The sequence below is a fragment of the Colobus angolensis genome, unplaced genomic scaffold (assembly GCF_000951035.1).
Source record: "Colobus angolensis palliatus isolate OR3802 unplaced genomic scaffold, Cang.pa_1.0 Scaffold728, whole genome shotgun sequence".
In the NCBI taxonomy this organism is placed as follows: Eukaryota; Metazoa; Chordata; class Mammalia; order Primates; family Cercopithecidae; genus Colobus; species Colobus angolensis.
In genome coordinates this window covers 267,155-280,790 of record NW_012121021.1, presented here as the reverse complement: position 1 = coordinate 280,790, position 13,636 = coordinate 267,155, and the positions used below count along the sequence as shown (strand labels likewise).

The window sequence follows — 13,636 nt, the reverse complement described above, 5'->3', positions numbered from 1 at the left end:
CTTGCGGTTAGATCGCAGACTGCTGTGCTAGCAATTAGGGAGGCTCCGTGGCCATGGGACCCTCCCGGCCAGGTGTGGGATGCAATCTCCTGGTGTGCCTGTTTGCTGAAAGCGCAGTATTGGGGTGGGAGTAACCCGATTTTCCAGGTGTTGTGTGTCTCAGTTTCCCTGGCTAGGAAAAGGGATTCCCTTCCCCCTTGCGCTTCCCAGGTGAGGCAATGCCTCGCCCTGCTTCAGCTCTTGCTGCTCGGGCTTCAGCAGGTGACCAGCACCGATTGTCTGGCACTCCCTAGTGAGATGACCCCAGTACCTCAGTTGAAAATGCAGAAATCACCGGTCTTCTGTGTCGCTCGTGCTGGGAGTTGGAGACTGGAGCTGTTCCTATTTGGCCATCTTGCTCCGCCCCCCCCTTATTGTTTATTTTTTTAAGAAGGCAAAGTAAACAAATAGCTTAAGTATTTTTATTTGTTTGCAACTAAGCTTGTTACCACTATATAATGAAAATGTACAAAGAATGATATTGCAGTTTTTGGTTAGATTTAAGTTAAAGACATTCATTAATAAGGAATCTTCAAACATGAGTATTCTGGAAATTTCTCTAAGCCATCTGATCCGAATAACTGTCTCTGAGTAATACCTTACTTTGTAAGGTATTGACATGCATTTGAATTAAACTCAGATTTTTTCAAAATAAGCCCTGATTAAAAAAACTATTCTGTATTCAAACTAAAAGAATATAAACAGAACTTTTCCTTTCCAGAAACAATAAAGGAAACAAGGCATTTTGTAAAATATGGTCCTGAGCAAGTCACAGTAAAAAATAAATGTATGCTTCTACCTGCTCAAAACAGAGGCTACTTTCTGTTCCTCAGTCTTGGAAACAAGGTTAAGAACAGCCTATATGTGACTTCGAGCAGGGGGTTGCCAAAACAGCTCAAGGAGTTGACCATGGACACCTCAAATGAATTTGGGAGAACCTGACCAAAGGATCCAAATTCTATTTTTAATAACTAATACAAAGGTGAAGTGGCTCCTCCTAAGTAGCAGTGCTGCTGGGGCCTGGCCCTGGCCAAGGCCCAGGCTCACCTCTGAGCTTACCTGTTATGCTCCCAAGCAAACCCTGATCCTTCTGCTCCAGGGAAGACCTTTTCCCTTTAGAGGTTCAATGTCCAGGGAACTCTGTGATTGTGTGAATGAGGTGAGCGCCGACTCTGTATGAGTATTTTAAGGCTTGGAGTCAAAGTATTTTTCTAACACGCTTAGGCAGAGTCCGTGTGTCAATGGCTCATCTCCAGTTTGTTCTAATTTCTCACCACACATTTGTAGATCTATGACCACAGACCTTTGCTACATTATTATAATCACAGCTAATGTCCATCCTAACTTATGATTCATATTCTGTGCCTGGAAACAGTCCCTGTATTTAACAATATAAAAATAATCTACTGTTGTAACTTATATGGTCACAAAACATTAATGATCTTCTCTAGAACAAGCAATTTTTTTTTGTTTTTTGTTTTTATTTTTATTTTATTTTTTTTTGAGACAGTCTCGCTCTGTCACCCAGGCTGGAGTGCCATGGCACGATCTTGACTCACTGCAACCTCTGCCTCCTGGGTTCAAGTGATTCTCCTGCCTCAGCCTCCTGAGTAGCTGGGACTACGGGTGCCTGCCACCATGCCCAGCCAATTTTTGTATTTTTAATAGAGACGAGATTTCACCATGTTGGCCAGGCTGGTCTCGAACTCCTGACCTCAGGTGATCCACCCACCATCACCTCCCAAAGTTCTGGGATTACAGGTGTGAGCCACAGCGCCCGGCCAAGCAAATGTTTTTTAACTGTAATTGTCATGAACTAAAAACAGTCAGAATCCCCAAGATCAAAAAAAAAAAATTGCACTATACAAATAATAACTTGAAATATACATACACACACTCTCATACACACTTCTTACAGAACTGTGCTTAGGGGAAGTTCCATTTTTTTGAGTGCCACTGAAAGCATATTTTGCTAAACTGCTGCTCCACGTATTTTTGTTTAGAAAATCTATCACAGTAGGGCACAGCTGTTTACTGGATGAGCAGAAAAGGAAGATATGCTTGTGGCAACCAAAAAGTTTTAAGGTCTTTCAAGTTGTATAAAATGGACCTGCAGAAATGTTTAAGTGTTCTCAGGATGCAAAGTTGGAGCTGAAATGTGTTATCAAACCAGTTGCAAAAAGTGTACAGCAGGCATCTCTTGAGGTCAAACCTGGTACCCAGATATGTGACAAAGCTTCAGGACATATGGCTTGTTGGCCTTGTCCCATACCATTGCATAATCTGATCATGTGTGGATTTCGCAAAAGATTCATTCATATTGTTCTGCTAGTTTGGTATTGAGGATTTGCTCGTACTCCTCCTGAATCTTATCTTCATAGTATAAGACATGCTCACATATTATTCCAATTTGTCAGAGGGTAAATGTGGGCTGGTCCTTCTTCATCCATGAGGAACTTGGAGAGCTAGGTGCTATGAGTGCTGAGGAGTGAGGTTCACTTTCTGAAGCACAAGCTTCACTCTGATTAAGAACAATTTCTAAATGTCTCCACCTCTGATAACGACTATATTCAGTTTTGTGTTCTGAAAAATTTGCTCTGGAATTGTAAGGCGCCGCTTGCTGCCAGGTGGGGCGGGCTGCTGCAGACTTGGCGGTGGGGTCTGTGTCTGAAGCGGCGGCGGCGGCAGCTTGGCGTCCGGGGCCTGAGGCCCGGAGTGGGGCCGGGCAGAGAGGCGCAGCGCCACCGCTTCGGGGGAGCAGGGACTCAGCAGCTTTGTCCCGAAGTCCATGGGCCGCTTCAGCGTCGCCCAGTTCGCCAGGTCACTGCGGGGCCAGGGACTGGGAGTGGACTGGGGGTAAGTGCGGCCTAAGCTCTGGCTCCTCAGTGGGGCTTGCCAGCCAAGCCCTATTGTTTCCTTTTCTATTGAGATCCAAAGCCAATCCTTATTATTTGTGTATTCTGTATTGGTGAATTTTCCTAGCATTTAAATTTATTTGTCACCCCTGGTATATTTATACTTCCTTGTATATTTCTTCTTTTTTGATAAAGTTAGGTTATGGCTTGTCTACTTTGTTAATTTTTTCAAAAAATTGTGGTTTTAACATTAGATCTGTTTTTCTATTCTCTACCTCATTAATTTATGCCCTTATGTTACTATTTTCCTTTCTTTTCGTTTGCTTTGTTGTTTCTTTCGCCTTTTTAGCTAAGAATGTAATTCATTTTTTAATTTTTATTTTATTGATGAACATGTTTAACTTAGTGAATTTTCCTTTTTTCACCTCATTAAATGTATCCCACAAATTTTGATATGTAGTGTTTTCATGATCATGTTTTAAAGACATTCTATGATTTTAATTTGTATTTCTTTCTTTAAAGAATTATTTAAGAGAACGCTTATAATTTTCCATGCGGAATGGACTTAAAAAGTGATTTTTAGCTTTATTGTAGTATTATTATTAGACAATGTTTATAACATGTCAACTTTATGGAACTTATTGATGTTTTCTTTGTAACCTAATATATGATCACTTTTTGTGAGTGTTTCATGTGCAACTGAGAAGTGTAGCCTCTAGTACCAGGGCATAAAATTTGATATATATTTGTAGATTGTTATTTAGGTCTTCTACATCTTTACTTATTGTTTATCCACTTGATTTGTTGTTTAATGAAAATGATGTGTTAAAGTTTCTTATTTTTAGTGTGCTTTTTTATACATCTCCTGTATTTTTGCTTTATAAAGGTGGTGGCTGTATTACTTGATGCACAGATATTCATATATCTTTATGTGGAGAATGTCTTTTAGCATTTTAAGTGTTCTGTGTGGCTGGGCGCAGTGGCTCGTGCCTGTAATCCCAGCACTTTGGGAGGCTGAGGCGGGCGGATCACTTGAGGCCAGGAGTTCAAGAATAGCCTGGCCTAAATGGTGAAACCCCGTTTCTACTAAAAATACAAAAAAAATAGCGGGGTGTGGTGGGCGCCTGTAGTCCCAGCTACTCGGGAGGCTGAGGCATGAGAATCACTTGAACCTGGGAGGCAGAGGTTGCAGTGAGCCGAGATTGCACCACTGTGCTCCAGCCTAGGCCACAGAGCAAAACTCCCTCTCAATAAATAAATAAATAAATAAATAAATAAATAAAAGTGTTCTTTGTTTAATTTAATTCTTTTTGACTTGAAATCTATTTTATCTGATATTGATTCCGTTTGCCTGGTAGACTTTTGACCATTCCTAAATTTTCCTCTTTTGCTTCACATTCCTTTAAACTTCCAGTCTTCACAGGGTATCTCTCCCTTATTTTTTTGCCACTTTTTCTCTTACAAATGATACCTTTCATAGTCTGCCTTTTGAAAACTGCATAGAAAGCTCTTCCCCAAGGCTCTAATCTACCAGTTTGTCATTATTTTTGTGCTTTGTGTGGACTTTGTCTTTCTGGTTGTGATTTCAGATTAATCTTAGGCTACTAGCCCCTTCTTTTCTCATTAACACTCCTGTTTCAGCATTGTCTTTGCTCTCTGGAAAGACTTGTAGAGGGAATATGAGTGATAGCTTGCTGGGATTTCTTTTTTTTTCTACTTACAATTTAATATTTAAGTGTTTTGTTATATAGGTGTTTTCTTTCTTTTTGTTATGTGAAGAAGGGCATGGCTTTATGTACTTTCATGTTGTTCTGGTGGCTCTATATTGTTTTGTAGAGGATGTGTTTGGAAATTTTGATTTACATAGTCACCATTGTCTTAACATAATATTGTCCATAGGGTTAAAAATACTTTGTAAATTTTTTTTATTGTTATACTTTAAGTTCTAGGGTACATGTGCACAACATGCAGGTTTATTACATATGTATATGTGTGGCATGTGTAAATATTTTAATAGCTATATGATACTATGATACAAAAATATACCAATAATTTTTCCAATAATTTCTCTCTTTAGCATGTTAGTTTTTTCCTTTTATGTGATGACACATTTGTGCATAAGTTAATTCCACTACATACTTTGGGTAGATTTGCCAAAATATAATTTTTGCCTCAAGGTTATAAATATTATTAATAATCTCGACATAGTTTGAACACAGGGAGAATCAATTGGCATATGGATATATATTAAGCTGCTAACTAGGGTAGCCTCCATCCTTTTTTCAGGTAGCACCTTTCTCTTTTACATATATATCATGAGCCTGGCCTGAAATAGCTAGTAGGTACCAGTGTGGCTATTTCTGGTGTTTACAGCCAGCATCTCTGTTGAGTGATAGAACTTTGTGCCAATACTAGTTATTAAGTATTTGGAGATCTTCCACCTCCACAGATTATAACATTTGTTATTCTGTGGTTGGATTTTCTTTACTTAGGACACACACTTGTCTTATATTCAGTGATAACAAAAGGACAAATGGCCTTTCTTTCAGCTGTCCTTTAGTCTGGCATCCCTGGGTTTTATAATTGAAGAAGAGGGGTGATGTTTAAGAACCTAAAATACAACTGGCAAGACCTTAACTTGGAGAAACTAATTAATCCTCACATTAGTCATTACTGCTTTCGTGGCTTATGTCAGAGCGTGATGGGCTTATTTCTGCCCACGCTTTCTGTTAGTCACTTGTTTTTCCTCTCACTTAATCTGTTTTATCAACTGCAATTAATCAAAGCTAGGCTTACTATTCACGCAACTAGATTTTTCTCAGTAATATTATATTATCTACCATTTCCTGAATTAACTGAGACACTCTGACATGAGTGTCTTTAGGTGAGCCATTGTACTTTCTGTAGTTGTTTTGTTTGGTTTGCCTCTGAATGTAAAAATAGCATTGTGTTCTCATTTGAGAGTGGTGGTTAGAATCTTTACCAATATATTTTCTTTTTTTTTAACTCATTTTTATTTATTTATTATTTATTTATTTATTTATTTTTATTATACTTTAAGTTCTAGGGTACATGTGCATAACGTGCAGGTTTGTTACATATGTATACTTGTGCCATGTTGGTGTGCTGCACCCATCAACTCGTCAGCACCCATCAATTCATCATTTATATCAGGTATAACTCCCACTGCAGTCCCTCCCCCCTCCCCCCTCCCCATGATAGGCCCCGGTGTGTGATGTTCCCCTTCCCGAGTCCAAGTGATCTCATTGTTCAGTTCCCACCTATGAGTGAGAACATGTGGTGTTTGGTTTTCTGTTCTTGTGATAGTTTGCTAAGAATGATGGTTTCCAGCTGCATCCATGTCCCTACAAAGGACGCAAACTCATCATTTTTTATGGCTGCATAATATTCCATGGTGTATATGTGCCACATTTTCTTAATCCAGTGTGTCACTGATGGACATTTGGGTTGATTCCAAGTCTTTGCTATTGTGAATAGTGCCGCAATATAAAGACACATGCACACGTATGTTTACCAATATATTTTCTATGGTTATTTTTACTTTCAATCTTTTTATTCATCACATTACATGGTAGATGGCTTAGCAATATTTATACAGTAATTCCACAAACCAGCCTCATCCTAGAATCACCTTTGAGACATTATTATTTTTTTTAAATACAAACTGGCAGGCCTCATCATGGACCCAATGAATTAATCTCTTATATTGGGATCCAGAGATCTGCATTTTAAATATCTGCCCACGTGACTCTCATGCAATTTGGTACCTGACTGTAGACTTATTTTTGAGATGCAAAGTTTAATGCATACCCAACCAAATCATGACCCCAGTGCAGCTCTTAAGTGGTCATCTCTGTGCTAGTTTTTAGAGCTTGTCACCCTTGCTGTATATACATGGCATGCTCCAGGGTGCATTTAAAGCTTTATTTTCTCCATATGTTTAGAAAGCCATTCCTTAACCCAATAACCTATTAAAATTCACTTATGTTTTATTTGTATTATTTAGTGGTTGTATTTTACATTTTATCTCCTCCATGCACTTGAAATCGAATATGTTGTTTGGTTGTGAAATAGAGATCTAACTTATTTTTTCCCAAATAGTTAATTGTGTATGTCCCATTTTTTGAACAATTCTGCTTTTTTCCCACCAATTGAAAATGCTGCTTTTATTGTACATTAAGTTCTTACATTTATACGATGGTCTTATCCTGAGATTTCATTTTTTCCACTGGCCTAACTATTCTTATACTACTATGACCATGCCACATCATTAATCATTTTCCTTTTGAGTAGCACGAAGTTTCCACAATTACTGTTTAAAAAATGTTTCACTCATTTTGCTAGTTTATTATTCCATGTAAACTTTAGAATTATTTTATCACATTCCAGAAAATTAGCTTGTTGGCATTTTGACTACAATTATACTAAATCTATTAATTAATTGGAATCAAGTTGAAACATGCAATATTTAGTCTTTCTATCCAGGATCACAAAATTTTGTTTTTCATTTACAGAAGTCTTTTTGTGTGTAATACTTTTATTTATATTATTTCTGAGACTTAAATAAATCACTCTCTCTCCTCTCTCCTCTGTCTCCCACACACATACACATACAGTGCCACTATTTTTTCTATTACAATTTTGAGGTGTCTATTACTAATATATAGGATGCTTATGATTTTTATATCTTCATTCACTGACCAGGAATTTTTACAAGCTTTCTTGTTAATGTTAAAAACATTATCAATAGGTCTAAGCATGGTGGCTCATGCTTGTAATCCCAGCACTTTGTGAAGCCAATGCGAGAGGATCTCCTGAGCCCAGGAGTTCTAGACCAGCCTGGGCAACATAATGAGACCCCATCTCTACAAAAATAAAAAGTACAAAAATTACTGGGCATGGTGGTGCGAGCCTATAGTCCTAGCTAGTTGAGAAGCAGAGGAATGAGGGGCCCTTGAGCCCAGGAGTTTGAGGCTGCAGTGAGCCATGACCACACCATTGCACTGCAGCCTGCGTGACAGAGTGAGACCCTTTCTAAAAAAAACAAAAACAAAAAAAGTATCGGTAGCTTCTCTTGCATTTTTCAGTTAGACGGTTATATGATAGGTAAATAATGATTATTCTATCTCCTTTCCAATGGGTTTAACTTTTCTTTTTTTGTTTCTTTTTAAAATTACATTGAGAACCCAGTTCCTCACCACCTTTGCTGTTCATTACACTCAGTGAAGAGTTTTTTTAAAAGTATCAGGACTCACCTGAATCACAGATTCTGCTTTACCTGATGTAGGGGGAACCTGGGTATTGTCATTTTTAAAAGCCTCTCAGATGTTTCTAGAAGCTGTGTTTGAGAATCATTGTTCTAGACACTCTGACCAAATGATAAGTAGTACTAGTGATAGCAGACATCCTTTTCTGGCTTCTGATCATAAGCTTCTAGTATTGCACCATTAACGGTGATATGAGCTGATCATTTGAGATTGACTCAATGGTGTGTTGGAGGCAGCTGGTACCTGCTCAAAAAGTGTAACTGTACACATATTTTCCCAACTTCACATTCATTGACATTATATTGATCACTTCAAATCAGCCATGGTTGATTCACATGGAAATTGACAAATGCTAAAATCAGCACTCTCCACCTTCTGTGTCGACCTGTTCATTATTTACCAGCACATCACAGTAGATCTTTATTAGCTTATAGAAGTATTCTTTAAAAAAAAAAGTATTCTTTTATTATTAGGCTAAGAATAATTTTTGTCCTTCGTTATCATTTGTATTTCATTGCAGCCACCTTTTAATCACATTGTCATCTTCTATCAGCCGAGTTCTAAAACCTTGTGTTTCTCATTGTAAATACTTTTTTCCAGAGGGATTCCTGTATTCTGATTCTTCAGAGAGTTTTCCTTCTATTAAACTACACTGACTTTTCCTAAACCTAATAACTCTTTTTATGGAGGAAACTTTTTTTCTTCTTCATCCTCCCTCCTGCTATCCTTCCTGTCCTCTGATACTCACCAATCTGCTCTCTATCTTCATGAGATCCACAGACCTAAGAACCTGTTTAGTTTGTTCTTTTGATTGGTTTATAGACAAGCAAGAGTCAAATTTGAGTTTGTAAGATATCAGCGTGAGTACTTGCATAAAAATTTCAGATACAAATGAGTAAAAAAATTTAAAAATCTTCCAATAATCACTGTTGTGGTGAGCCATGGATTCAGAAGGTAGGGTGTTTCGGTGGAAAAGAGTGCTTCACAGTGACCAACCTAGAGGAACAGATGGACTGCATGTTCTTCAGGTAATCCTGTATGAATACTGTCTTGTCACAAAGATGTATGTAAGAATTACAGACTATGGCCGGGCACAGTGGCTCATGCCTGTAATCCCAGCACTTTGGGAGGCCAAGGCTGGTGGATCACTTGAGGTCAGGAGTTCAAGACCATCCTGGCCAATATGGTGAAACCCCACCTCTACTAAAAATACAAAAATTAGCTGGGTGTGGTGGCACACACCTGTAATCCCAACTACTTAGGAGGCAGAGGCACAAGAATCGCTTGAACCTGGGAGGCAGAGGTTGCAGTGAGCGGAGATTGCACCACTGCACTCCAGCCTGGGCAACAGAGTGAGAGACTGTCTCAAAAAAAAAAAAAAAAAAAAAATTACAGACTATAAAGCTGGAATTACTATTCTCTGAGAAGTAATTATAATGTACAAATCATCGTCTAGTCAGATGAATACAGACCAACATGCTATACAATCAAGCTGAAATTGGAATTGACAGTGTCTTATGAATATTAGGAATCCTAACAGACACATGGCTAAATTGATGTTTACTTTCACTGAGAATGGACCAGGCCTTGGGCAGTGCCATGTTTTTTCTATACCCAGATTTTTGAGGGGTTTTATCCTGAAGGGACAATGAATTTTATCAAATGCTTTTTCGGTATCAATTGAAATTCTTATATGGTTTTTGTCCTTCATTTTATCGATATGATGTACTGTATTGATTTATTTGTGTATGTTGAACCATCCTTGCATCCCTGAGATAAATCCCACTTGGTCATGATAAAGGATTTTTAAAATTTGTTGAATTTGGCTTGCTAGTATTTTGTTGAGTATATATATCAATGGTCATGGCCAGTAGTTTTTTTTTGTTGTTGTTGTTGTTTGTTTGATGTATCTTTGTCTGGTTTTGGTATCAGGGTAATATTGGCCTTGTAGAGTGAGTTTGGAAGTACTCCCTCCCACTCTATTTTTTCAGAATAGTTTGAGTAGGTTTAGATTAGTTCTTCTTTAAATGTTTGGTAGAATTCAACAGTAAAGCTATTGGGTCCCAGACTTTTCTTTGCTGTTAGACTTTTTATTATGCCTTCAATCTTGTTCCTTGTTATTGGTCGGTTCAGGTTTTGGATTTATTCCTGGTTCGATCTTGGTAGGTTGTATGTGTCCAGGAATTTATGAATTTCTTCTAGTTTTCCCATTTATTGGCATATAGTTCCTCATAGTAGCCACTAATTACCCTTTGAATTTCTGCAGTATCAGTTGTAATGTCTCCTTTCTAATCTCTGATTTTATTTATTGGGATATTCTCTCTTTTTATCTTAATCTGGCTAAAGGTTGTTTTGTTTTATTGATCTTTTGTTTTATTATCATGTCAAATTCATTTTATTTCTGCTCTGATCTTAATTATTTATTATCTTCTACTAATTTGGAGTTTGGCTTGCTCTTGCTTTTCTTGTTCTTTAAGATGAATCATTAGGTTATTTGAAGCTTTTCTTTTTGATGTAGGCATTATAGCTATAACCTTCCGTCTTAGTACTGCTTTTACTGTATCCCGTAGGTTTTAGTATATTACATTTCCATTATCATTTGCTTCAAGAAAATTTTCAGTTTTCTTCTTAATTTTGCCATTGGCCCACTGATCATTCAGGAGGATATTAATTTTCATGTGTTTATATAGTTTCCAAAGTTCCTCTTGTTATTGATTTCTAGCTTTTTTTTTCCATTGTGGTCAGAGAAGATGCTTGATATTATTTCAGGGTTTTTGAATGTTTTAAGACTTCCTTTACGGGTGGGTGCAGTTGTTCACGCCTGTAATCCTAGCACTTTTGGAGGCTGAAGTAGGCAGATCGCTTGAGTCCAGGAATTCGAGACCAGCCTGGGTAGCGTAGTGAAACCCTGTCTCTACTAAATGTACAAAAAATTATCCAGGTGTGGTGGCACACACTTGTAGTCCCAGCTAGTAAGCCGGGGCTGAGATGGGAGGACTGCTTGAACCTATGAGGTCGATACTACAGTGAGCCACTGCATTCCAGCCTGAGTGGTGGAGTGAGACCTTGTCTCAAAAAAAAAAGACTTGTTTTCTGACCTAACGTATGGTTTGTCCGTGAGAATGTTCCATGTGCTGAGGTGAAGAATGTGTATTCTGTAGCCATTGGATGAAATGTTCTGCAAATATCTACTAAATCCATTTGGTCCATAGTGCAGATTAACTCCAATGCTTGTTTGTTGATTTTCTGTCTGGGAGATCTGTTTAATGCTGAAAGTGGGGGTGTTGAAGTGTTTAGCTATTATTCTATTGAAATCTACCTCTCCTTGTAGCTCTAATAATATTTATATGTTTGGGTGCTCCAGCATTGGATGTATTACATTTAAAATTGTTATTTCCTCTGGCTAAATTGACCCCTTTATCATTATGGGGTCATAATGATCTTCTGAAGATTTAAAGTACTGAAGGAAAAAAAAAAAAAAAACTTTTATTGTAGAATAGTATATCCAGTGGAAATGTCCTTCAAACATGAAAGAGAAATAAATAAAGAAATAAATATGGAAGGTCATATGTCCCGACAAACAAAAGCTGAGGGATTTCATCAATACGAGATCTGTCCTATAAGACAGATGATCTTCTTTGTCTCTTACAGTTTTTGTCTTGAAATCTATTTTTTCTAATATAGGTGTAGCTGCTCTGTTCTTTTTTGGTTTCCATTGGCATGGAATATCTTTTTTCCACCCTTTTATTTTCAGTCTATGTGTGTCTTTACAGGATAAATGTGTTTTTTGTAGGCAAGAGTCTAATTATTTTATCAATTGAACTACTGTATGTCTTTTGATTGGAGAGTTTTGTCCATTTATATTCAGTGTTATTATTGATAAGTAATGATTTACCCCCTCCCATTTTATTATTTGTTTTCTGATTGTTTTGTGGTCTTGTCTTCCTTCTTTTCTTCCTGTCTTTTTAGTGAAGTAGATTTTCTCTAGTGTTATGATTTTAATTTCTTTCTTTTTTTTTTTTTTTGAGACGGAGTCTTGCTCTGTCGCCCGGGCTGGAGTGCAATGGCCGGATCTCAGCTCATTGCAAGCTCCGCCTCCCGGGTTCACGCCATTCTCCTGCCTCAGCCTCCCGAGTAGCTGGGACTACAAGCGCCCGCCACCTCGCGCGGCTAGTTTTTTGTATTTTTTTTAGTAGAGACGGGGTTTCGCCATGTTAGCCAGGATAGTCTCGATCTCTTGACCTCGTGATCCGCCCGTCTCGGCCTCCAAAGTGCTGGGATTACAGGCTTGAGCCACCGCGCCAGGCCAATTTTAATTTCTTACTTTTTATTTTTTGTGTATCCATTGTATCTTTTTTGATTTGAGGTTATTAAGAGGTTTGCAAATTCTCTCTTATAACCCATTATTGTAAACTGATGCCAACTTATGACTGATAGCATAAATAAACAAGGAAAAAGAAAACTAATAAAAACTTTACACCATATTTTTTTCTGCCCACTTTTCAGTTTTTTGTTGTTTCCATTTATGTCTTACTGTACTCTCTACGTTTTTAAAAGTTGTTGGAATTATTATTTTTTATTGGTTAATTGTTTAGTCTTTCTACTTAAGAGAAGTTGACACATTACAGTTATGGTGTTATAATATTCTGTGTTTTTCTGTATACTTACTATTACCAGTGAGTTTTATATCTTCAGGTGATTTATTAGTGCTCATTACTGTTCTTCTCTTTCTGAATGAAGTACTCTCTTTAGCATATCTTGTAAGATAGATCTGCTATTGATGAAATCTCTCAGCTTTTGTTCGTCTTGGAAAGTCTTTATTTTTCCTTTATGTTTGAAGGACATTTTCACTAGATATACTATTCTAGGGTAAGAATTTTTTTCTCCTTCAGCACTTTATGTCATGCTGCTCTCTCTTGGCCTGTAAGGTTTCCACTGAAAAGTCTGCTATCAGACATATTTGAGCTCCTTTTTATGTTACTTGTCTCTTTTCCCCTTGTTGCTTTTAGGATCCTTTTTTTATCCTTGATCTTTAGGAATATGATTATTAAATGTCTTTAGATATTCTTGTTTGGGTTAAATGTCTCTGGTGTTCTATAACCTTCTTGTACTTCAAAGTTGATATCGTTGATACTGTCCCATTGAATAAGCTTGCTACCCTTGTCTCTTTCTCTACCTCCTCTTTAAGGCCAATAACTCTTATATTTGCCCTTTGAGACTATTTTCTAGATCCTGTAGGCATGCTTTGTTGTTTTTCATTCTTTTCTCTTTTGTCTCCTCTAAATGTGTATTTTCAAATAGCCTATCTTCAAGCTCATCAATTCTTCTGCTTGATCAATTCTGTTATTATAAGGTTCTGATGCATTCTTCTGCATGTCACTTGCATTTTTCAACTCCAGAGTTTCTGCTTGATTTTTAAAATTATTTCAATGTCTTTGTTAAATTTATGTGATA

General features: G+C 37.4%; 1 protein-coding gene and 1 pseudogene across 2 annotated transcripts in view; one reads left to right on the top strand and one right to left on the bottom strand.

The window, feature by feature from the left end:
- The window catches only part of LOC105501584 (oligophrenin-1), a 188,852-nt gene that overhangs the window by 90,641 nt on the left and 84,575 nt on the right, over nt 1-13,636 (top strand). The window lies entirely within an intron of this gene.
- LOC105501583 lies at nt 1,933-4,974 on the bottom strand (annotated as a pseudogene). The gene is made up of 3 exons (XR_001000213.1): nt 4,941-4,974; nt 2,491-2,960; nt 1,933-2,354 (listed from the first exon to the last, which is right to left on the bottom strand). The product of XR_001000213.1 is annotated as an akirin-1-like (transcript).